Below are 23,366 nucleotides of genomic sequence, written 5' to 3'. Positions count from 1 at the left end.
AACAGCGTCTTCACGACTTACCGACAACACAAATCAAACTCTTCCAGGCTTCAGCTACAATACAGTGTTTGAGGACCATAGGATGGCATTATGCAAATGGGTTACAAACCTACGCAGTTCAAGAAGTAAGACTGGAATTACTGACGACTCGTTCCAGGCAGTTTAAAATCGCTTTTTCTTTTGGGAGACAATAGCTCCATTTATACTTCACAGTGCATTAAATAACATTACATGTTGATTTAAAAAAAAAAATGTCTTTGTAAATGCTGACATTAACATTAACTAAAAATAAGAAAGGCTGTAAGTATTGTTTATTGTTATTTCAAGTTAACTAATGTTAAGTGATACTAATAATATTTAAAGGGTCACTCCACCCATTTCAACATTAATCTTTATTGAAAGTGGGTTATATATGTAGTCGAAATGTAAAAGAAATTTTGAATTTGGTGCCCTCTTGACCGAGAAAAGACAGAAAATAACTTTGGGCCGCATTTGTATGTAAGACAACAACTCCCACAATGCAGCTCCGCAAGCCACTCCCACTAATCCAGAACAGCGCAAACATCAGATAAATCACTCTTCCGTCTACAAGAAGGCTAGCTGCCAAATGAGTTTGAAATTCATTTCACAAAAAATGTCTAGTTAGTTGGCTGTGGCGAGCAGGACGAGGGCGAGGGACGTGAGAGGACGACGCGAGTGATAATGAATGACACCTGTGCAGCGGTCTCATATCTCTCACGGAGGAGCGGAAGCACAAAAGGAACAGGCCTGATTTTATGTTTTGTTTCTGTTGTGTGTGGCCAGCTGGCTTATACTTTTGTTTTGTATTTGTTTATTTTACTATTAAAACGTTCAAATGTTCGCCGGTTCCAGCCTCCTTCCCACAACAACAAACCCTGTTACATTGGCAAACTCATTAGTGAATTACTCGTTTGTATTTCTTTCAATATGGTGAATTATTGCATGATACCTGGATGTTCAGTCAGGCGAAACTAGGATGGCGATCGTTGAAATTCTCTGCAGCAGACGGACTCTATCTGTGTCCGTGGCGCACAGCGAGAGCACACGCACCAGCAGCCCGCCTCAGCTCGACCCAGTCCGGGCTCCTCGTCCGCGACAGGCAGCCGCCTCCTGATCCTCCATCAGCCTCAGCTGCTCTTCACTATATTGCGACTCGTAAAGATAGCCACGAACAGCGGATTCGAGCAGCAGAATTTCAAAATCCTCTATTCCATATCATGTTTAGTTTCTTCCGTCATTGTCGTAACTTCCTATATCCACAGCGCTTGTTAGCTTAGCTTATAAACAAGATGGCTGATATTGCTTTCAGTATCTGCAAGTGAAGTCCCACCCACTGATCTGTGATAGCTCTGTTAGCGCATTAGGCACAACCCCCTATGGGCGGGTTTGAAAGGGTGGGAATTTGTGCTTGTAGTCTATACAGAAATCCCCCCTTTTTACACTTCCTCCTACAATGACGTCAAATGACGATTTTTGCGTCATTGTAGGAGGAAGTGAAAAAGGTAAATAGTAGATTTCTCTCGTCTCAGGGGAAAATGAAAGAATGTTGCACGACCATTCAATAGTATGACTGGTTGTCTAACAATGGACCTCTTAATGCAAATGGGTGGAGTGACCCTTTAAAGAAAAATAAGGCATAATTTTCTTTATGCAAAATGCTATTTCTTTCATTCATTTCTTTTATCTCGTTATGTTACATATTTAAAGGTGCACTTTGTAAGATTTTTGCAGTAAAATATCAAAAAAACCACTAGGCCAGTGTTATATATTTTGTTCAGTTGATTACTTACAATATCCCAAATGTTTCCAACTATTTGTAAAACATGAGAAAATTTTAACGCGATTTTAACCAAGTAAAACAGCACGTGTGAGAGAGTCGCCAGTCAATGGCGTCATATCCGCGTTACTGTCGGTTTCCACTTTTCCTGCAGTAGAAACCATGGCAAAATGTGGAAGTTGTAGTTGTAGCATCTATCAAGCAACTAGCTTGTTTCGCGCAGTCGTTATGGAACACAATTATTCTTTACCGTTTGCAGCTGGTTCTGTCAACAAAGACAAGTCACAAAGGCGTCAACCAAACGACCCAAGAAGATTTTGGGACAAAAAGAGAAATAAAACTAGGATCAACATCGGTGTGGCATTTCCTAAATGGAGAGAACTTCGTGACAAACTTTAACTAGACAGAGACAGCGATCTTGCATGTGTTTTAACAGGTGAGTGATTGGTTGGATTAATTTACTGACAGAAAACTTGAAGACACAGATGATGGTGTTTGTCTTATTGTTTGAATGTCTTGATGTATATACATCAAGCTACACCATTGTTGTTGTTTTGAATGTACGCCCTCCAGCGATGGAAAAAGTTACATAGTGCACCATTAATTTGTCCGTTCAAGGGATTTCCTAAACGCCTCTCTAAACTCCTCCAGGTGTTTAGCCTCCAGGCCGTCCAGATTCTCTCCCAAATGCACATAAACAGTTCATCTTATTCTTCATCTGTGGATTCTCTGACCTGAGCTCTTTTATGACAACATTTTTCTGACCGCTGATAATGTCATCCATGACTGGTTTTAAGTAGTTTATGAGCGTGTCTATGTTGGACGTTGTATTCCAGTAAACGACTCTTCTGATAAATCTGTCACAAAGGAGCAGGGCTTCGACATCCTCCCCTGCATTTAGTCCAAGCACACGCTCTCCCAACAGGACTAAAGCACTTAAAGTGACACTCACGCCTCTTCACAAGTTATGTTTTATTGCCCGTTATAAAATGGTAATCTTTCTCTCACCAGCAGCCTTCTCGTCTCTATCATTTTCTTGGAGATTTTGGCCTGTCTGGCACGAACGGAGTACAGATCCACACATGGGTATAATTTGTGGGAGGGATGTGATGTCCCCACCACTTTTTGCCAAAGTCGATTTTTTTCCTCTCTACACGGAAAAATAGCATGTGCTAGGTCTGATCTATAAACCTGGTCACATACATATTGAGATTTATAAACAATAAACAATCTAAGTATTTATTTATACAGTATAAGGCAAGACTTTCTCACCCTTATTATGTTTATTATGGTGCGGACCCCCGTAATGATGTGACAGCACTGGATTGTAATCCAATATTTTAACGCATTCTCATCCTTTGGCGTCATATGTGACGCCATATGACAAAACGGCGAAATACTACGCACATGGCACCCTTTATCGTCAATATAACACGCACTGTGATGGGTAGGTTTAGGTGTGGGGTAGGGTCTGCGTCTCATATTCACGCTAAAGGATGCCAGTCAACTTTATGACGCCTTGGGTTCGCGTGTTATATTCACGCTAAAGGGTGCCATATGCGTAGTATTTCGCCGTTTTGTCATATGGCGTCACATATGCCGCCAAAGGATGAGAACGGGCTCAATATTTCCATAACTGTGCTGTACATTTGTCCTCTGAAACAGCAAGTAATGTCAATCTTCACCATGAAAAAAGGCCATTTTTTCTTAGGAGAAAAATTTGGAAAATTAGGTAAGGGGAATTCTGAATTTTGAGAATTAGGAGGACCTTGAGTCTGGGAAGCTGCCACGATTCAAAGATCCAGGCGAGAGATACAGAAACATGACATATTGTATAGTACAAATCCAACAAGGCCGAACTCACTGCCAGAGCCTGTATTTACTTCTTTTTTTTTCTCTGTGTTCAAGTTTGTCATGTGAATTTGTCGCCTTCACCAACAGAAAACTGCTTTGAAAGTGACTTCTGTGTGAGCTGAGCTTCGAACATCGCTGACAAACGACAACTTTTTTTGCCTGTGAAATCTTGCCAAAATTTCTCTCATATGACTGGACCTTTAGTGATATATTGCATCAACAACACAAATACATTACGACCACTAATGATTTAATCACTGTCAGTGATTAAATCACTCTCATTTCTTTTTATGGTGTATTTTAAGAATGAGGCTTTCTGTAGCTCAAACAAGTGTGGCACTATCAATGCCAAGGTCATGGAATAGATTCCCAGGGAAAACAAGAACTGATAATATGTAAATGTGTACCGTGAATGCAATGTAAGTTGCTTTAGATTCTGCCAAAATGCAGGAATGTAGATATGTTGGGTTGTCAGCCTATAAAGACGCAGAAGTATAAAGAGAAAGAAATATACTTTTTTAGGGAAAGTGCCAAGTCGGATGCAGAGCCAACAATGACAAATTTGCAGACTTTATTTTGCTGAATTCACTGCAGTATTGCCTGAACACACCAAGGCATGCTGACTGAAAAAAGGTCAGTGTCGAAGGAGCAGTCCTCATATGACTTTTCCACATACCGTAAAACTTCAAATATTAGCCCGGGCTTTTATTTTCCCAAATCGTCGAACTGCACCGGCTTGTATTTGAGACAGGCGTCTACAATTTAGTCGAACTGCACCGGCTTGTATTTGAGACAAGCGTCTACAATTTAGTGTTGAGATGTTGTTCATTGAGATGTTGTTCCTAGAGTCTCTAATCTCTAAAAATTTCCAAATTCTCCACGTGAAACTGCGGTCTTCCGACCTTTTACTATCGTGTCAATAGAGTACCGAAGTTACGACGTCACTTTGTTGGCCAAAAAGCGGAAGTTAGTTCGCATTTGATCACTTCCGGTTCCCTCGCCCTAAAGTCTATGGGTTTTTTGAATGGGTTTTTGCTAAATCGCCTGAAATAAGGTCTGTGGTTAACAAAGCCTCTAAACAAAGCCTCTAACTATGACATAAAACACACCAGTTATAACCTGCTTGTGGTTTTTTAAACTTTATTGTGTCTGCTTGTGGTTTTTTAAACGTTATCTAGGCTTCAAAATTTATAAATTTTGGATTAACTTGTAAAGATTATCTTTATAGACAAAACGTGTAAGGGTCACAACTCTTTGTTGAACACAGATCTTATTTTGTGTGATTTTCCAAAAGTCTATGGGGAAAATGCATAGCTTTTCGATCGAGGGAACCCATGCGCCGCTAACTTCCAAATTGTCCTACAAAGTGACGTCATAACTTCGGCACTCTATTGATTCTGATTAATATGCGCGAGGGAGAGAGAGCAAGACAGCGCTCTTGTTGTTTGAAGACGTGAGAGTTCGCGCGCGCGGACGGCGCTCTCTCTGCTCATTTGCGCCCTGTCATGCGCAGCAGTCATTCTATTACATCACTCACCGATCAAAAAAGGCTGGCGGGACACAAATTTGCTTTGGTGGCCCCAAAAAGTGGACGATCCGACGGGTTTTACAAGATTAAATACAACCCGAAACTAAAAAACAGACCCGGCCTCTATTTGAGACCGGCCTTTATTTACCAAACCTGTCGCCACACCAGGCGTGCAAAAGAAACAGGCGTCTATTTGGGACTCGGCTATTATTTGAAGTTTTGCGGTATGTCAAACATACATATACTATGGTTATAAACACGAGAATATTTTTAATGCCTGAAATTAACTATATAGCCCTTCAGTTGCAGTATATAAGGATCGCTACAATTTCTCATTATTTAACCATACATTTAATAATATTTAATTTTACAAACACATTTTCCAAATCTTTTGTCCAAAGTGTATGTTAGATCAAAGAAAAAGTTTCTTCACAATCTTTAAATTAAAATGTAATAACTGACCCTGTAGCTATACTTTCCTTTTCTGCTGACATCACCTTTTTGATAATGCACTGTTTAAAGCTGCAATTCATAACTTTATTTGTGTTCATAATTTACCAAATGTATATAATAAGTGAGTACATCATGAATCCATTTTCCAAACCATGTTTTTGTCTTATCTGAAATCACTAGGGTTCACCTATAATAAGTATTTATATTCAGACTATTTTAGACTGGTAATGTGCACTATGTAACGTTTGGCCATCCAGCAGTAAAACAAAAAAAGCCAAATGCATTTTTTGCAGAAGAACATTGTTTTGGTTGTGCTTCAGCTCTGTGTGTGGATGAATATGATTATCCTACTGCTCATAAAACATTTACTACTAGAGACAAAACCAGTTTGGGTGAAAAGGATCTCAAGCTGACTATCTGAAGACGTTTCTGTAGCTTTACCCATTAACTCTTCGGGGTCGCCGATCACGCCGGCGTGATCAAGTTACATGACCAGTTTAAGACGTCGAAGCATAAAAACAAAGTCACGTTGAGCGCTGCCGTCCACTTCTGTCGAAAGTGCTGGTTTGAAATTCTATTTTACTTTTTGTTTTGTGTTGATAGACCAAGTAAAAACGGAGATATGATCATTTAAACTTTATATAAAAAAATACTGACGCGTTCGTAAAAGAACGCAAGATGGGATGCGACAGGCGTTGCATTTATTCTAATAACTTCGTCGGTTTTTGTCATAAAACAAAACGGAGAAAAATGTGTGAATTTGCTGACTCTGCTCTTCAGGCTGCACATTTTAGGGAATGGAGGAGGGGCCAACTGAGCTAAGACGCAAAATTGAAAGGCAGAGGATTTTACGGAGTTGATAAAGAGAGACATATATACGTTATATATATAGAGAGAGATTATTGCTAGTTTTTGGAAGAGTTTGAGTAGATTTTGAGAGTAGTTTAGGAGTAGTGTAGATAGTTTAGGTAGTTTAGGAGTAGTTTAGGTAGTTTAGGAGTAGATTTAGATAAAATGTTTTGAGGAGAGGCACAGATAAAAAATAAAAATAAAAAACACCTGATATTTGTTGTAAATAGTTGTATGTATAATTTGATTTTGTGTTCATTTTACCTTTTGTATGGTATATTTGCACTATTGAGGAACGTCTCGGTTACGTATGTAACCCTCGTTCCCTGAGTAGGGAACGGAGACGTTACGTCGGATGACGACGAATGGGGTTTCGCTTAGAAAGCCTATCAACTTCGAGTATTACAAAACGAGCCAAAGGAAGGACGCCAGCAACAGGCAGATATGTTTCTTCGCTGAGGAGCCAAGACTGAGCTCAGGCGATCCCCGCGGTACAGTGGAAAGTGGCAGGCAGACGTAACGTCTCCGTTCCCTACTCAGGGAACGAGGGTTACATACGTAACCGAGACGTTCCCTTTCGTTGTCACTCCGAGTTACGTCGGATGACGACGAATGGGGTTACCAGTCTAATCACGCCACCTTCTCAGCTGTCTTCCAGTGCCCTGCGTAAATCTGAGATCCCTGTCGTGAGACTGGCACGGACGAAGGACTCCTATTTAGCACAGGAATACCAAGGTACACTGGGGAGCATATCCCAAAGTTTAGGGGAAATATGCAATTACTGCCAACCCAGAGGGGGGGGGACTTAGAGAATACACATATGACCCGAAGGAGACATATGGAGTACACTGGGGTGTCCAGCCGCAGGTGGAATATTTCAACCCCAGGGGAGGCAAGGTGGCTTGCCAAGGGAAAGACACATGCTCAAGAGGCTTACAGTGGAAATACACATGTGGGGGTCGCTCAGGGGAGGGACCATGCACACGGGAGGCACCTAGCCGACGCACAGGCAATAGACACTGGCGCCAACGTCAGGAGTGCTGGAGGAACTCAGGGCTTTTCGGGGAAGCTCACCTGAGGAGAATATCGCACGTATCCAGTCCGTGGAGTGGAATGGCGAGCAAGCGAAGACACCTGAGCGGGTCCAGTACTAGCTGGTTGAAGCGAGTACATGAGAGGACACTGGCTCCACTCGGAGATTGTAGAATCTGGCGAATGTGTTAGGTGTCGCCCAGCCTGCAGCTCTGTAGATGTCTGTTAGCGAGGCGCCATGCGCTAGAGCCCAAGAGGATGCCACACTCCGGGTGGAGTGGGCGGTCACACCAAGGGGGCATGGCCGACCTTGCTGCTGAAGGAAAGCACGACACTAATCGAACATCTCCGGGGGTCTTCTTGAAGAGAAGAGCACCAGTTGACGAAGAGGTTCCACTTCAACGCGTAGACGTGTCTCGTGGACGACGCTCTAGCGGAAGTGATGGTAGCCGCCACCGTAGGTGGAAGGGTACTCAAACCTGCTTTGTCCCGTCCAGGAGCCACACGTGGAGGTTCCAAAGATCGGGATGAGGGTGCCATAGGGTGCCCCGTCCCTGAGAAAGGAGGTCCTTCCTCAGGGGAATCGGCCAGGGAGGTGCTGTCGCGAGGAGTACTAGTTCGGAGAACCAGGTCCGGGCGGGCCAGTATGGCGCGACCAGAATGACCTGCTCCTCGTCCTCCCTGACCTTGCGCAGGGTCTGCGCAAGAAGGCTCACTGGGGGAAACGCATATTTGCGGCCCCGCGGCCAGCTGTGCGCCAGTGCATCCGTGCCGAGCGTGCCCTCGGTCAGGGAATAATACAGGGCGCAATGGGTCGAGTCGTGAGAGGCAAACAGATCTATCTGTGCGTCCCCGAACTGGTCCCAAATCAGCTGAACCGACTGGGGATGGAGTCGCCAATCTCCCGGGAGGGGCTGAAGCCGTGAGAGCTCGTCGGCTGCACAGTTCAGGGCTCCGGGGATGTAAATGGCATGAAGCGACCTCAGATGCTTCTGACTCCATACGAGGAGGTGGCGGGCGAGTTGCGACATACGGCGGGAGCGTAGACCACCTTGATGGTTGATGTACGCTACAGTGACGGTATTGTCTGAACGGACTAGTACGTGTTGGTTCTTGAGCACGGCCCGGAAGCGGCGCAGAGCAAGACGTACGGCCAGCAACTCGAGGCAATTGATGTGCCAGAGGCGGCGGGGTCCTGTCCAGGAGCCCGCGGCAGCACGTCCATTGCACATGGCACCCCAGCCCGTGGAGGAGGCATCTGTCGTTACAACAACATGCCGCGAAGCTCGTTCCAGGGGCACTCCGGCCCGTAGAAATCTGAGGTCCGACCACGGGGTGAAGGTCTGACGGCAGGACGGAGTAACAGTTACTCGGAAGGTGCCGTGTTGCCATGCCCACCTCGGGACTCGGTCGCGAAGCCAAAGCTGAAGCGGTCTCATATGAAGCAATCCGAGCGGTGTTGCCACGGCTGCAGATGCCATATGCCCCAGGAGCCTCTGAAAGAGTTTCAGTGGAACCGTACTCTTGCCCTCGAACTGTCTCAGGCAAGTCAGCAGTGACTGCGCGCGCTCGCTCGTAAGCTGCGCGGACATGGCGACCGAGTCGATGTCCATACCGAGAAAAGAGATCCTCTGCACGGGGCAAAGTTTGCTCTTTTCCCAGTTGACCCGAAGGCCCAGACGAGCTAGGTGCCGGAGCACTAGGTCCCTGTGTTCGCATACCTGGTCTCGAGAGTGAGCTAGGATCAGCCAGTCGTCGATGTAGTTCAGGATACGAACCCCGTGTTCCCGAAGGGGAACAAGGGCTGCCTCGACGACCTTCGTGAAGACGCGAGGAGACAGGGCTAGCCCGAAAGGGAGAACCGCGTACTGGTATGCCTGCCCCTCGAAGGCAAACCGAAGGAACGGTCTGTGTCGAGGGAGAATGGAGACATGAAAGTAGGCGTCCTTCAGGTCGATTGCTGCAAACCAATCCTGGGGCCGCACACATCCGAGAATGTGTTTGGCAGTGAGCATCTTGAACGGCAGCCTGTGAAGGGAACGGTTCAGCACACACAGGTCCAGGATTGGTCGTAACCCACCGGTTTTCTTGGGGACAATGAAGTACGGGCTGTAGAAGCCGGTCCTCATCTCGGCCGGAGGGACGGTCTCGATCGCACCCTTCGCCAGCAGGGTGGCGATCTCTGCTCTCATGATAGGGGCGTTGCCACCGACCAAAGTGGAGCGGACTCCCCTGAAGCGGGGAGGAGACCGCGCAAACTGAATCGCGTAGCCGAGCCTGATCGTCCGTGCGACCCAGCGGGACAGGAGGGGGAGCTCTAGCCAGGCTCCCAAAAACTGTACCAGGGGGTTCATACGGACCACAGACTTCCCACCGATGGTGCAGCAGGGCGGAATGACTGGCCCGGACGTGGACGGCATAGCGGCCCGGTGTGGGGGCACAGTCATTAACCGCGCCCTGACAGAGGAGACCAGGGAAGGAAGAACGTTCCACGGGGGTCTGCTCTGCCAGGGGGCTGGCGACAGAGGCGGAAGGGAGCGGCACGGTCCGGGGACGGCGCGCACTGCCAACCGGCTCTGGGACAGAGGGGGACGAGGGGTGCACGGCTCGGAGGCGGCGCACCATGTCGTCCGAGAACTCTGTGTGCTCAGGGATGGGAATGTTACTTCTTTCTTTAACCACATTAGGGTGCTGCCCACCCGTGGGTGAGCAGCGGGGAATGGAGAACAAAAGATTCTCCCCCGGCCCTCCACCGGGGGAAGGAGTGGTCCTGCTACCATCTCCTGAGAAGTAATTTTCAGCATCCCTGAGCAGCCCGTCTCAGGAGCGCTGCTTGGCCCGGCGTTTAGCGGGGGGCGGGGCTGGAGAGGGCTGGGGCGCCTTCTTACGGCTTCCTCCGCGACCGGGCCTGGGTGGAGGCTGCTGCTTGGGCCGGGCGGGAGGGGCGGGAGCCGCAGGAGGGCGCCCTCGGCGGCGAACAGACTGAGGGATCTGCCCGGTCGGCTGGGTGGAGGCAGCAGCGGGCCGTCGGGGCAGAATGTGCCTAATGGCCTCAGTCTGTTTCTGGGCGGTGGAGAACTGTTGGGCGAAGTCCTCCACCGCACCGCCGAATAGGCCGGCCTGGGACATGGGGGAGTCGAGCAGGCGAGAGCGCTCAGCGTCCCGCATGTCAGCCAGGTTCAGCCACAAGTGTCTCTCCTGGACCACAGCTGTGGACATCACCAGACCCAGGGAGCGTGCGGTCACCTTCGTCGCCCGGAGGGCGAGGTCGGTGGCGGCGCGCAGCTCATCGAAGAGCCCTGGGTCCGTCCTACCCTCGTGCATGTCCCTTAGCATCTGCGCCTGATAGACCTGCAGAGTGGCCATGGCATGCAAAGAGGCAGCCGCCTGTCCCGCCGCTCTGTAGGACTTCGCCACTAGGGTAGACGAGAACCTACAGGCCTTGGATGGGTGCTTAGGCTCGCCGCGAGAAGAGGCACTCTGAGGACACAACTGCATCGCAACAGAGCGCTCAACCGGGGGGAGCCCAGTGTACCCACGGGCGGCTGCCCCATCGAGGGGAGGAAAGGCGGATGAAATCAACGAGCGGTCGCGGGAAGACATGGGAGTCTTCCAGGACTTCGAGATTTCATCATGCACGTCCGGGAAGAAAGGTATTGGGGCAGGCTGAGGACGGGAAGCCGCAGCTGCACCCAAAAACCAATCGTCCAGCCGCGAGCGCTCAGGACAGGGTGGAGGGTTCCACTCCAAACCAATGCTCGCGGCCGCCCGGGAAAGCATGGCCGTCATCTCTGGATCAGACTGAGCCACAGCCGTATTCACACCTGAGGGTGGCAGCTGTGACGAGTCGTCACTTCCAGACGAATCAGACCCGCCTAGTGATGCTGCGATCGACATCGTCTTTAAAAAGACGTGCCGCGTGCAAGCTCTTTTTGTGAGAGAAACTCAGTGCTGAAGCGCCCGCGGAGAACACACTCGCTGGCAAACCACGCTCAGATAAGCAGGAAGTGTGCACTCGCCGGGAGATCGCCGTCACACCAACACTGGAGAGTTGCTCGTCTCGTAAGAAGCTGACAATCAGAGATAGCTTAAGGAGTGAAGAATTACACTTGGCTCCGAAGCGAAAACATATCTGCCTGTTGCTGGCGTCCTCCTTTTATACCCACGAGGTGGGGCGGAGTTACGTCATGCAAATTCCGCAGACCCATGGCATTTCTTTGCCATTGGCTCGTTTTGTAATACTCGAAGTTGATAGGCTTTCTAAGCGAAACCCCATTCGTCGTCATCCGACGTAACTCGGAGTGACAACGAAAGGGAACCCCTCTTACTCAAGGAATGAAATCCCTGTAATGTAGCTATCTGTGTAATTGTACATGAAGTGTTTTGTAGAGTTTCTAAGCAAAAAGGAAAAGAAAAAACGCCTATTGCCACACCTGCTTTTTGCTGCATATAGTTTATTTTATCTCAATTTTACATTTTTGATGTTGTATTTGCACTATTTGTGAACCCTCATACTCTGGGAACGCAAGGCCTTAAATATAGCTCTCTGAATAATTGTGTTCACAACATTTTTTTAAAAGTGGCTGAGCTAAAAAGAAAGAAAAAAAAGCCTATGGCTACACCCGCTTTTTTTTTGTAAATCATATTTTTTTTGTATATAGGTTGATTATATCTGATTTGTACCTGTATATGTTGACATTTACAACTTGTGTTTACATTTTAAACCTTTTAAAATGCTTCATTGAGCATGTTTGTGTTTTTTGTAGTAGAAAAGCTATAATTTTTCTATTCGGATTTTGTGTTTTTTGTGTTATTTTGGGTCCAGTATGTTGATAGAGTACATCAAAGTGAAAAACTAATTGTCTGATCATATAGGTGATGTTGTGCTGAAAAAAATTATACCAAACATTGGTATGCTAAACATTTGTTTATGTTGCAAAATTTAAAAAAAATAAAAGTACTCAAAAACGGCCAAAATAGCCCAAGACTCCGAAGGGTTAATAGACATGGTACTTGAAAATAAATTCCAGCACAATGTTACAACAACCTCAATGAAATGACTCCGTAAACAATAGATAATGCTTCACAATGAACGTTGTTATAGAGCTACAAATGGGCTACAAGATACAACTTATCTTTTCAAAAAAAAACCTTACTCATCTGTTTAGTAATAAAAAAGCTTTTACAACATTTCAAATCTCAGTTCTCGCCATCTCTGAAAAGCCAATGTTGAAGCTCAGCTCACATTGAATCCCTTTTAAACAAGCTTTCTGTTGGTTAGCACAGCAAACCCAATGTCACAGCAACCAAGTTTGTAGCACAAGTTACTGAAGCCATGCTAAAGCAAAACTTTGACTCCTGTCTGTCCACACAAGAGATGCTCTTGACCGATGTCTTTACAGTATAGAATGATCAAAAATTACAGGGAATTAGCTCTTTTAACTCTTTCAAGATTACACACCTCACATTTACAGATCTCAGTGGTGCAAACTAGCATTTGACATTTTAAAAGTCTTCTCAGAATAGCATCAATGCTTTCATGTTAACATTGTTGAGGTGTTAAGTTAACCTGGTTCTGTTGCCAAGTCGAATTACACGCTCTATCGTAGGGAAGGAGAAATGTGTTTATGACACCATCCTCTGTTTCAAACAGACTGTCGGACGTGTCACCACATTGATGTTTGGCCTTTTCCAAAACCACAATACCTCATTCACACAAACCCTTTGATGAGAGCATAGATCAAACATAGAGAAGTGTGTGGCGCACCTGAGAGACTTTCTCTTGAAACACTTGAAATCTCTCTCACTTATTAAACACATAAAGCTATAACAAACAGCTGGCTACATGAAAGAATGACATCACCAATGGAAGAGGTGTTTCCCGCTTTAATGGTGCTGACGGTGGGATTTGTCAGATGGGTCTTGTTCAGTGTTTCTATCATTCAGACACTTGCATTGGTCATGTTTTTACATCACCAGCCAGCTGAATCAGGAACAGCTTACTTTGGACTAGCTGGAGCTGAAACATGGAAACCTGTAAAAAGAGCTGATTCATGCAGTGAATCATGAGCAATAATGAGGGTCAGTGGAGGGTGGCTTTGTGCAGTATTTGTATTTTATTGAATGAGAGGAATAAGTGAGTTTACATAAAGTGTATAAACTCATTTACTAACTAGTCATACTCAGTCATTACCAGCCAGGGGTCTGAAGGATTTAAGAAGGCCTTTGAAAAGATTCTGATTTTGCTTTTTTTGAACCTACACTATTATTCAAAAGTTTGGGGTTGGTTTTCGAAAATCTCTTCTGCTCACCAGACTGCATTCATTTGATCCAGTAAAATCAGTAATATTGTGAAAAAATATAACAGTTCAAAATAACTGTTATGTAATATATTGTAAAATATAATTTATTCCTGTGATGCAAAGCTGAATTTTCAGCATCATTGCTTTAGTCTTCAGTGTCAAGTCAAGTCACAATTATTTTATCTAGCGCTTTTTACAATACAGATTGTTTCAAAGCAGCTTTACAGAGATAACAGGAAAATAATGCAAAAAAGAAGAACATATAGCGTCACAGCTTAAGTAAGTTGTGTATGTATGTATATGTATTTTTGTGGATACTGATACATTTTATTTGTCAGGATTCTTTGATGAATAAGGTCTTTATTGTCACTTTTGATCAGGTTAATCCATCCTTGCTGAATAACAGTAATAAACGAATTAATGTATACTTCTAAATGAATGTAAAATCTTATTGACCCCAAACGTTTGAACAGTAGTGTATGAAATTATAGCTTAATTGGATTTAATTTATAATCCAATGTAATTTATAAAAATGTATTTATTACGTTATTATATATTTTTGCTATGTATGTTTATATATATATATAGTTTTTTTATACTGTTGTTTTGTCAGAAGTCATTCAGCATTTGCAGATGTTCTCCGTGTTCTTCAGTAATCCGTTCATAATAGCAAATAATCATGTCGTTTGGTCATAAGTGACCCTGTTTAAAGGCACTGCAGATGTCTAGATCTCTCGTAAATGGCCCAGGGTTTACAATAGTTCTTAAACATTTGCAGGTTTATCTGGTGTGTCTCTAGTCTGTCTGGTGGTTGGCAAATTTGCAGGGATTACCTCAGGACACTCTCTGCCGTGCCAAATAAGCAGTATGTTAGAGAGAGTGATACTGAAGTCATCATGTGAATGGCTCAGGTCCCAAGGCTCACTAAATCCCTCTCAGGAGGAACGTGAGGAGGTCGAAAGAGTATTCGAGTTTCATCTGCTGAGATCTTCCCAAGACTGTCCTGCCACACAGTCATGTGTAAACACACACACTCATTCACAAGGTCATACACATCATAAATCATTTTAATATGCTTTGCCAGCTGGAGACTTGCTCTATTTTGATGCTTAAAAAAAAAAATTGTAAAGGGAGCAAAAAAAAAAAAAAAAAAAATAGGTGGGGTGGGGTGGGGGTGTATTTTTACAGTTATGAATGCATTCATTTGGTCTCTTTGCTGTATAGTGCTAGTGTACAAGTGTTTATCTTGACCTTAAAATTGTGTTTTTGGCTTTCATTATGTGAATCCGTCATTATTACTATTGATTGGAACAAACAACCATTAAACTTAAACATGTACTGTAGTTTGTCCTATATTGTTTGTTCTGTGAATATTAATAATACCAGGACATACAGCTTTAACTTTTCAATTTAAAAATAAATCTCATATTCGCAACACAGAGAAATGAGCTAAACTTGACATGTCTTGCCAGGTTTGACGTCAGTGACATTTGTAAGTCATCCGTAGGATTGCATCAAAAAAAATTTTCTATCCTGTTTTTGACCCTCTCTTTCGACACTCTGTTTTGGTAGGCCTGCCACATCAAGACTTGGAAGTAAACGCCCACTGCTATGATTGGGTAACAGTTTCACTTTTACAAAAAAAATGTCAATGTCCCCACCATTACACATGTGGAATTGTTTTGAAAACTTTCGGTGTTGAAAAATATCTTGTTACATTGTTGTGCAGTGTCGTATCTCACTATGGGAAACGCCCCAGGCATGATAGACTATGGAAGCATCAATTACACCACATCTGTCCCAAGGATATATAGCTGTGATCCCCGAAACGCCATTCAAAACACGATCTTCCCCCATGTTATGCGGGTAGGGAAGCTTGAGCCCCTTTCACACAGAGATTCCGGAAAATACACGGATAATGTGTCCCGGGATTTGTCTCGGGATCGTTTGATTTTGATTCATTCACACTGCCAGTGATTTTCCGGAATCTGTTAATGCATTCACACACATCCCGTAAAGATCCCGTAAAGACAAGTGACGTCACAATGTGATGTGTAACGTACGCGTCGAAAACATGTACACTAACGCATCGCGTACCGTTCCTCAAAGCTGGCATTTTTTCGTTCTTTCTTTGTTGATGACAAACACAAACTTTCTTCTGAAAGCAACAAAGTTGCGCAATGGCACGTGCATCATCACTACAACACACCCCTTACGGCACTGGTCCTGGCCTTTGTTCACACAGGGCGTGTTTTTGGGACTGATCCCAGCAATGTTACCAGGTCCCCATCCCAGCATCGATCCTGGGACGTGTTTGCGTTCAGAGAGAAGGCACTCTAGCAATTTTACGGCAATTTCCCGGGATCAATGCACTGTGTGAAAGGGGCTTTGGTGAGATGCCTCGCTCTGTTCTCGTTCTCTTTCAAACAATCACTCGGTATCTTACTATGGGAATGATATAGCCAACTCCCGTAACGCATGCTTTCTGAAGCTGCCAAACAGAAAAATAACCTTTCAATTCTCCAAAGAGCCAACTCTGAGAACTGTATGAGCCATAGACGGCGCAGTGACATATCATACATACTGTATATACAGCTGGTATTTTACACGGTTAGTTTAACCTACTGTTAGTTTAACTGCTTCTATTGTTCTCATTTGTAAGTCGCTTTGGATAAAAGTGTCTGCTAAGCTGCTCTCCTGGCTGGTCTTCCAGCTTGCTCTGGCAAACCTCTACAATTGATCCAGAATGCTGCAGCCAGAGTAGCCTTTAATGAGCCAAAGAGAGCACACGTCACTCCTCTCCTCACAAAATTGCACTGGTTGCCAGTTGCCGCTCGCATTAAATTCAAGGCACTGACGTTTGCCTACAGAACAACCACTGGCACTGCTCCCTCTTACCTAAACTTATTACTTCAGACTTACGTGCCATCCAGAAACTTGCGCTCTGCTAGCGAATGTCGTCTTGTGGTACCATCTCAAAGAGGCACAAAATCTCTTTCTCGGACCTTTACTATGACTGTTCCCTGTTGGTGGAATGATCTGCCTAACTCAACCAGAGCTTCTGAGTCAGTAGCCACTTTCAAGAAACTGCTGAAGACGTATCTTTTTCGGCAGCACTTGATTCAGTATTACTAACATTTTCTCTTCTCTTCTATTCTATTTAAAAAAAAAAACGCACTAAAGTTAAACTGAGAGGGGTTATAGCACTTACATATTGTTGTCCTACTGTTAGTTTAACTGCTTCTGTTGTTCTCATTTGTAAGACGCTTTGGATAAAAACGTCTGCTAAATGAATAAATGTAAATGTACAGCTGACATATACTGTATATAGCTGTATATATAGGGAGGGAGTGGTTTCCTTGTCATGAGCTGTGATTGGTTCGTCCTTCAGACAGACGTGGTGTAATTGGTGCTTCTATAGTCTATCATGCCTGGGGCGTTTCCCTTAGTGAGATACCAAGCGACTGTTTGAAAGAGAACCATAAATACCTAAGCAAAGGAAAGAATAGCAAATCATAGCTATCACAAATATTTTCAGCATCACTGTAGTAACGCTACAGCATAAATCCTCAGTATAAGTCAAACGATCTGTATCAGACAAAGCAATAGTGAGACATGGTAAAAAACATGGTTACTCACACTTGTATCTCCAATGTAGACGACACTGCATTATCTTTTATTTTAAGTCTCTCTGGAAAGCCTGCGTCGAACGGTGACTTGTTTCAAAACGAATCAAATTGAAGTGATCCGACAGAACTTTGTTAAAAAATACAGTTTTTTAGTGGTGGAACTTGAACAGAAAGGACTTTTCAAGACTTTTCAAGAAAAAGGGAAAGTGACAGTACCTGTAAAAAACACGAATCAACATGCATCTCTAAACCAGTTACTACTTTATTAGTCTCTTTATTAGTTTATTAGTCTAATTGCTTTGCCAAGTTACAGTTTCCACCATTTGATATGTCTAGTAATCATTTTGTCTAATGTCTAATAATTGTCTAAGTCAAAACAGCTACTTACCTTCTCATAAGTCATCTTTTTCAGATATACATTTTTCAGTATTGGGAGAGTTTTGATGTTGTTAGTGACATTCGCACTGATCAGGAGATCATCTGAGTATTAATGCAGATTAGCGTAGCGAAAGCAAAACTTAAGTAATTAAAGCAATGTTACTGCACACTTGTAGTTTTATGCTTCAATTGCTAAAAGTTACATAGTGTAGCTTTTCAACTGCTTACACACAAAATCCTTGTCACACAATTTCTGAAACCTTACACTCAAACACCAGAACCACACATCAAATCTGCAAAACCATACACTAATCCTCGGCCTTCGACTCAGTTTAATAAAACACTTTTTGCAAACCACAACGCACAATTCTCTATGTAACACACAAAAACCTAACATGAATTATCTTCATTTACTTTTTCCTATAAATTTCCTATTTCCTATAAATAGGCCAAAGGTCACGTTAAAGGTTTTTCGGACTGTGTAACACTGTATTCACAACCACAAATGCTTACAGTAAAAAAAAAAAAAAAAAATAGTTTGGATTCAGTCTTGCTTTCGTGTTTACTGTAATTTTTTCAACATATCTCTGCCAATTACTTTCAATCTTCTACATAAATATGTGTTTGTGATATTTTGAATACATTGCTTCATTTTGCATTTTGTGTGTGCAATTCTTGGATTTGTGTGTAACGTTTTAAAAAAAGAGGCAAAGTTTTGAAAATGTTTGTAAGCATTTGAAAAACAAACTGCAATATATCAACACACCCAGTTTCTGTTAGTGAAATAGATTAATTAATTAATTAATCATAATTAAAGCAGGAGATATCTATATGCCTATATGAAGAAAAAAAGTGATTTAGCACATGATTCATTCCAACTACTTTTCTGCTGTGAGATTTTGGAGTTAATTTACTTTCACTGTCTATATGGAAAAGAGAAGATAAACATTTTTCAAAACTTCTTTTTTGTTCAACAAAAGGAGGAAAATAATATGGGTTTGGAGCGACATGATGATTAAATATGGATTGTTTCCTCCAAATGATGAAGGTTTTCTCCAGTGTGTTGAAGATCTCAACCCCAGCTAGACAAACACTGGCCTAAGCCATGAGCCAGCGCTCAATCCTGCCAATACTGGAGCTCTGTGATGGATGTGTTTTGCCTTTCCACTCTCCCAGCACCTGGTGGGATTCCTGTGTTTGTACAAGGTGTATCCTATTCTTGCCCCTGGAGTTGATATTTGCAGTAGCGTGTGGAGTGAACATCCAGACAATGGATGTCGGAATACGATGGTGAAAAAGACAGAAAGCTCACAAACCAGAGAAACCCACCCTGGGTTTGGAAGAAGATTGCCTTTAAATCACAACCTGCAGCTTTACGAGACTTGGAAATCGTCTTTTTTTTACAGTCTCTGTAGGACAGCCCAAAAGATAGCTAATGTGTCCGTTTAGCTGCAAAGTAAATTATGGATTCTGCCACAGGTGACATAACTAGTCTTCAGAGAAGACATATTAGCACATAACTCGAAACATGCGTCTTTAAGAGAAGCCATGCTTTTAAAATTTGGAGAGAACTGCCTTGTGGGATTTTCAAATTGGACCGTCTCACTAAAACTCGGGCACAGGCTGAAATCCAAAGCTCAGCGTAGCTTTTCTTTGTCCTCAGCTGTGAGGTTAGAGCTTCACTCTGGAGAGTTTTTCCTTCTGCTTGAAGGCAATCATCTCCCGTTTTGCTCGAGTTTCCACAGGGTCATATGCACATTAGGGCAACTGTAGGCCTTTTCCTGTGGGTGATTCCAAACGTGAGCAGATACACTCATTCATGCATTTTTGACTGCTATTTGTCAAAAAGTGAGAGGAAAGCGGTGTGGGCTCAGTTTTGCCCAGTGTTTTACGAGCAGAGGGCCACGGTTTCAACTGGGAATGCAGTGTGAGGATCTACCCGCTGTCAGGGCTTTTTAAAAAATATATATTTATGGGCATTTACTGCCTTTTTATGGGATAGAGTGACAGGAATGTGATGCATGCCGGATTCAAACCTGTGTTCCCATGAGAGAACCACAGTTCAACACGTGTGCTAACCACAGCACCACAGCTTGGACCTGTCAGATTCTGAAGGCTTTTAGATGGGTCTCAGAGGAGGTCAGTTCTGCTATATACGGTAACAATCATATTCTTTAACTCATTAAAAATAATTGCAAGAGCAAAAAACAATGTCATGCTTCTTGCTATTGTTAGTAAAAATAGTGGTACCTAGGGATAGACATTCTCATCCTGCAGTTTTAATGAGATGAGAGCATCACTATTTCAGGTTAAAGTGATTTAAAACACACACACACACACACACACACACACACACACACACACACACACACACACACACACACACACACACACACACACACACACACACACACACACACACACACACACACACACACACACACACACACACACACACACACACACACTCACACTTTTCAAAATACTGTAGGTTCATGTGTGAACTATGCATGTCATATGTTTTTCCAGAGTTAATACCCTGATAACACTTGTTAACAAACCTTGTTGGAATTAGTCAACTACATTAGCTAACATGAACTAACATTGGCGTAGCATATCATAAGCATTTGTTAATCTTAGTAGATGTTAATTTCAACATGTACTAACTAGATAATTATGAAAGTTGTATATGTTAATATTAGCTAACATGAGCTAACAATGAAGAGTTGTATTTATTTGAGAGTTGTATTAAGAGTTGTTTTATTAACTAACTAACAATAACAAAGATTAACAAATACAGTAACAAATGTGTTGCTCATTGTATGCATTAGCTAACGTTAACTAATGAAACCTTATTGTAAAGTGTTACCAACAATGTTATTGTTTCATTAAACTGTACTTTATATCTGCTAAATGTTAATTTAATCTACTTTGAGAACCATGCACATAAATGGCCTTAAAACGAAGCTGGTCATTGTATACAGTAGATGTTGCATGAGCGATTTGTTATTAAAATGTAATTAATTTATAATTAATGCATTCGGTTAGTATTTTAGACAAGTCTATAATCTAAACAATTAAAACTATTACATTAACAATTTTTGCAATAAAAAGGGAGATGGAGAGGTAGCATCATGCATTTACTCTATCTGGTCACTTATAAATAACATCATTAGGTGTTACGAGGAAGAGTCGTTTCTAGATCAACTTTCAGATTTAGGTTTGGCCACTTTGACACCACACATCTCGCAGAAGACGATCATTGTACAGTTCAATGACAGTATGCAAATATCTTTTTCCATTGCATCAACATATTATGTAATGAACATGTCATTTCATGTCTGTTAATTTGACTATGACCAAAATACAATTGTAGGCATGCTAACTTGTGCCAACTGTTGATTCATGTGGATAAACTGTATATCAGCTGTTATTTTTTCTCAAGTAAAAAAATCTCTCTGAATGCTGTAGCCTACAGGGAACCATGTCAGCTGTACAATAATATTAAAAGTAAAAAATAATAACAGATCTGTATACAATTGCATATAAGGCAGTTTTTATAAAAATAAAAAAATATTATAATAATACATTTTTAGTGATATAAGTGAATGTACTTTTTTATTCATTTATCGAGTTCATTTATCAATCTAGCCTAATTTTTCAACATACTATGGACACTGAGTGGCTTTTCCTGAGGTAAATGTAGTTACATGACATTCTTTACAAACTGTTTTATTGATGTCTGTCTGTGGTTAAAACTGAGTGATTAGCCTACATGAGACATGAAACATTTCAATAAATGGTACTGTTTCTTTCAACATACATTCTGAAGTTCATTCATGTTTATTTTGTGCCATAGATATATACACTAGATGTCGCTACGGCAGTTCATTGGAACGAATGAGTCAATAGAGCCGCCATCATGGAACAGGGGAGCGCCTCTTTAATGCATCCGCATCAATGAAAAGGTCTAACGGAAATAAAATCGCCATAAATCATCATGAATGCGATTTTCTAGTTTTTTTAGTTTTTAGTTCTAGTTCGTTCCAACGGTCAGACATGTATTTATCATTGAGATGATATGAAAACATGTCAATGAAATATCGCTACTTACCTTAGCCTAGTGCATGCAAAATGGCTGCAATGGTGTGACTATACATGTTAATTTAATATGATACACAAAGCAATTTGCAGGTACGTTCTGCTTAACCTGGATGAACTAGGCTGCTGGAGAAAAGGGAAATTGTTTGAGCTTATAGAACACGTAATCAATTACAAAATGTAGTATTAAAAAATTTGCTGTGACAAACTTTTGAAAGATGATCAGGAAAATTAAAAATTGATCCTTGCCGTAAACGTAATCCTGTCAAAATCTTCAGGCCGAAAATGACAGCTGCACAGTAAAGTGCGGTCTTTTGGCTCGAAGCCCTCTCTCCTGAGTGCTATTGTCCATGACTGACGTCTCTGTTTATCACTTGGGAATCTACAAACAAAACAAATCCATAAGTCCATAGTATTTTTAGTGTACTTCAAGGTACATAGCCAAGTGAGAGCAGAGTAAAGGGCCTGGCTGAAAAGGTTTGTTCCCGGTTCTTTGTTGTTGTAAACCGTTTCTGTTTTTTCCCGTTACGTTGTAGCTCATCAGATACACTCGGGGTAAACAGCCAGAACCAGTATGTTTGGATAAACTTGTTCAGGTGGACGTTTTAACTTAAGACTCATCTCCGTTAGCCAAGAATGCTGACTGAAGTTAGCATAGCATGCTAGCTGGAAATGAACTCGGCCACACAGCGCCAGTCGGAGAAACTATTGAATAGAGACCAAAACAACTGTCCACATTTCCAACATCTTACGATCATATTACATTGATATAAATACATTTAGTTTATTGTCGGTTTTCCTAACTGTCAAAAACGAATGGGTAACTAGCTAGCTAACTAGCATGGATTAGCTGCGGTCGTTAACCAAGGACTGAAACAAAGCAACGTAACCGGAAATATAATTTCGTAACACTCAATATCATAAAACACATTCTCACTTGTGAATGTAATCCCTTGCTGTCTGGTTTTTAGATTTCGTTCGTGTGAACATCCATACACAGCACAAAAGTCCGGCGTCACCCATGAATTCGAAGTACAGGCGGAGATAGCAGCGTTACCTAGCTAATTCCTATGACAAGAGTCAAGACCCCTGTTCCAAGATGACGACGGTTTTGACGCATGCTTAGAACCCCAAGGCGACATCAAGTGTATATATCTATGATTTTGTGCTATACACGATTGTAAAGAGGAAGAGATGCGATATGCTGGGGCGATAAAGAGACTCTCACAAAGAGCGACAAAACCAGATTTATTGTTTGAATTTTGTAAAAAAAATTAAAGAAATTGAAATCTGAGACATAGATTTATATACAGTAAATGGTAAACTGTTCTGTCTTCTCTATCGGCTAATTGTCTGTCTTCTTTGCTCCTTATATATTTACAGTAGGACTGCTCAACATTTAAAGTGGATCAAAACCTTTCATCAAAGTTACAGCCTACATG

At 42.6% G+C, this 23,366-nt stretch overlaps 1 protein-coding gene and 1 long non-coding RNA gene across 2 annotated transcripts in view; both read right to left on the bottom strand.

Moving 5' to 3' along the window:
* The window catches only part of LOC143751565 (uncharacterized), a 166,543-nt gene that overhangs the window by 76,221 nt on the left and 66,956 nt on the right, over positions 1-23,366 (bottom strand). The window lies entirely within an intron of this gene.
* On the bottom strand, positions 13,383-14,957 carry LOC143752286 (uncharacterized). The gene is made up of 2 exons (XR_013207365.1): positions 14,650-14,957; positions 13,383-13,548 (listed from the first exon to the last, which is right to left on the bottom strand). It is a non-coding gene; the product is annotated as an uncharacterized LOC143752286 (long non-coding RNA).

The sequence above is a fragment of the Siphateles boraxobius genome, unplaced genomic scaffold, assembly GCF_051911475.1.
Source record: "Siphateles boraxobius isolate OS27281-9 unplaced genomic scaffold, OSU_SipBor_1 26, whole genome shotgun sequence".
Taxonomy (NCBI): Eukaryota; Metazoa; Chordata; class Actinopteri; order Cypriniformes; family Leuciscidae; genus Siphateles; species Siphateles boraxobius.
Note: the sequence above shows the minus strand (reverse complement) of the source record. Positions and strands in the feature narration are given on the sequence as shown.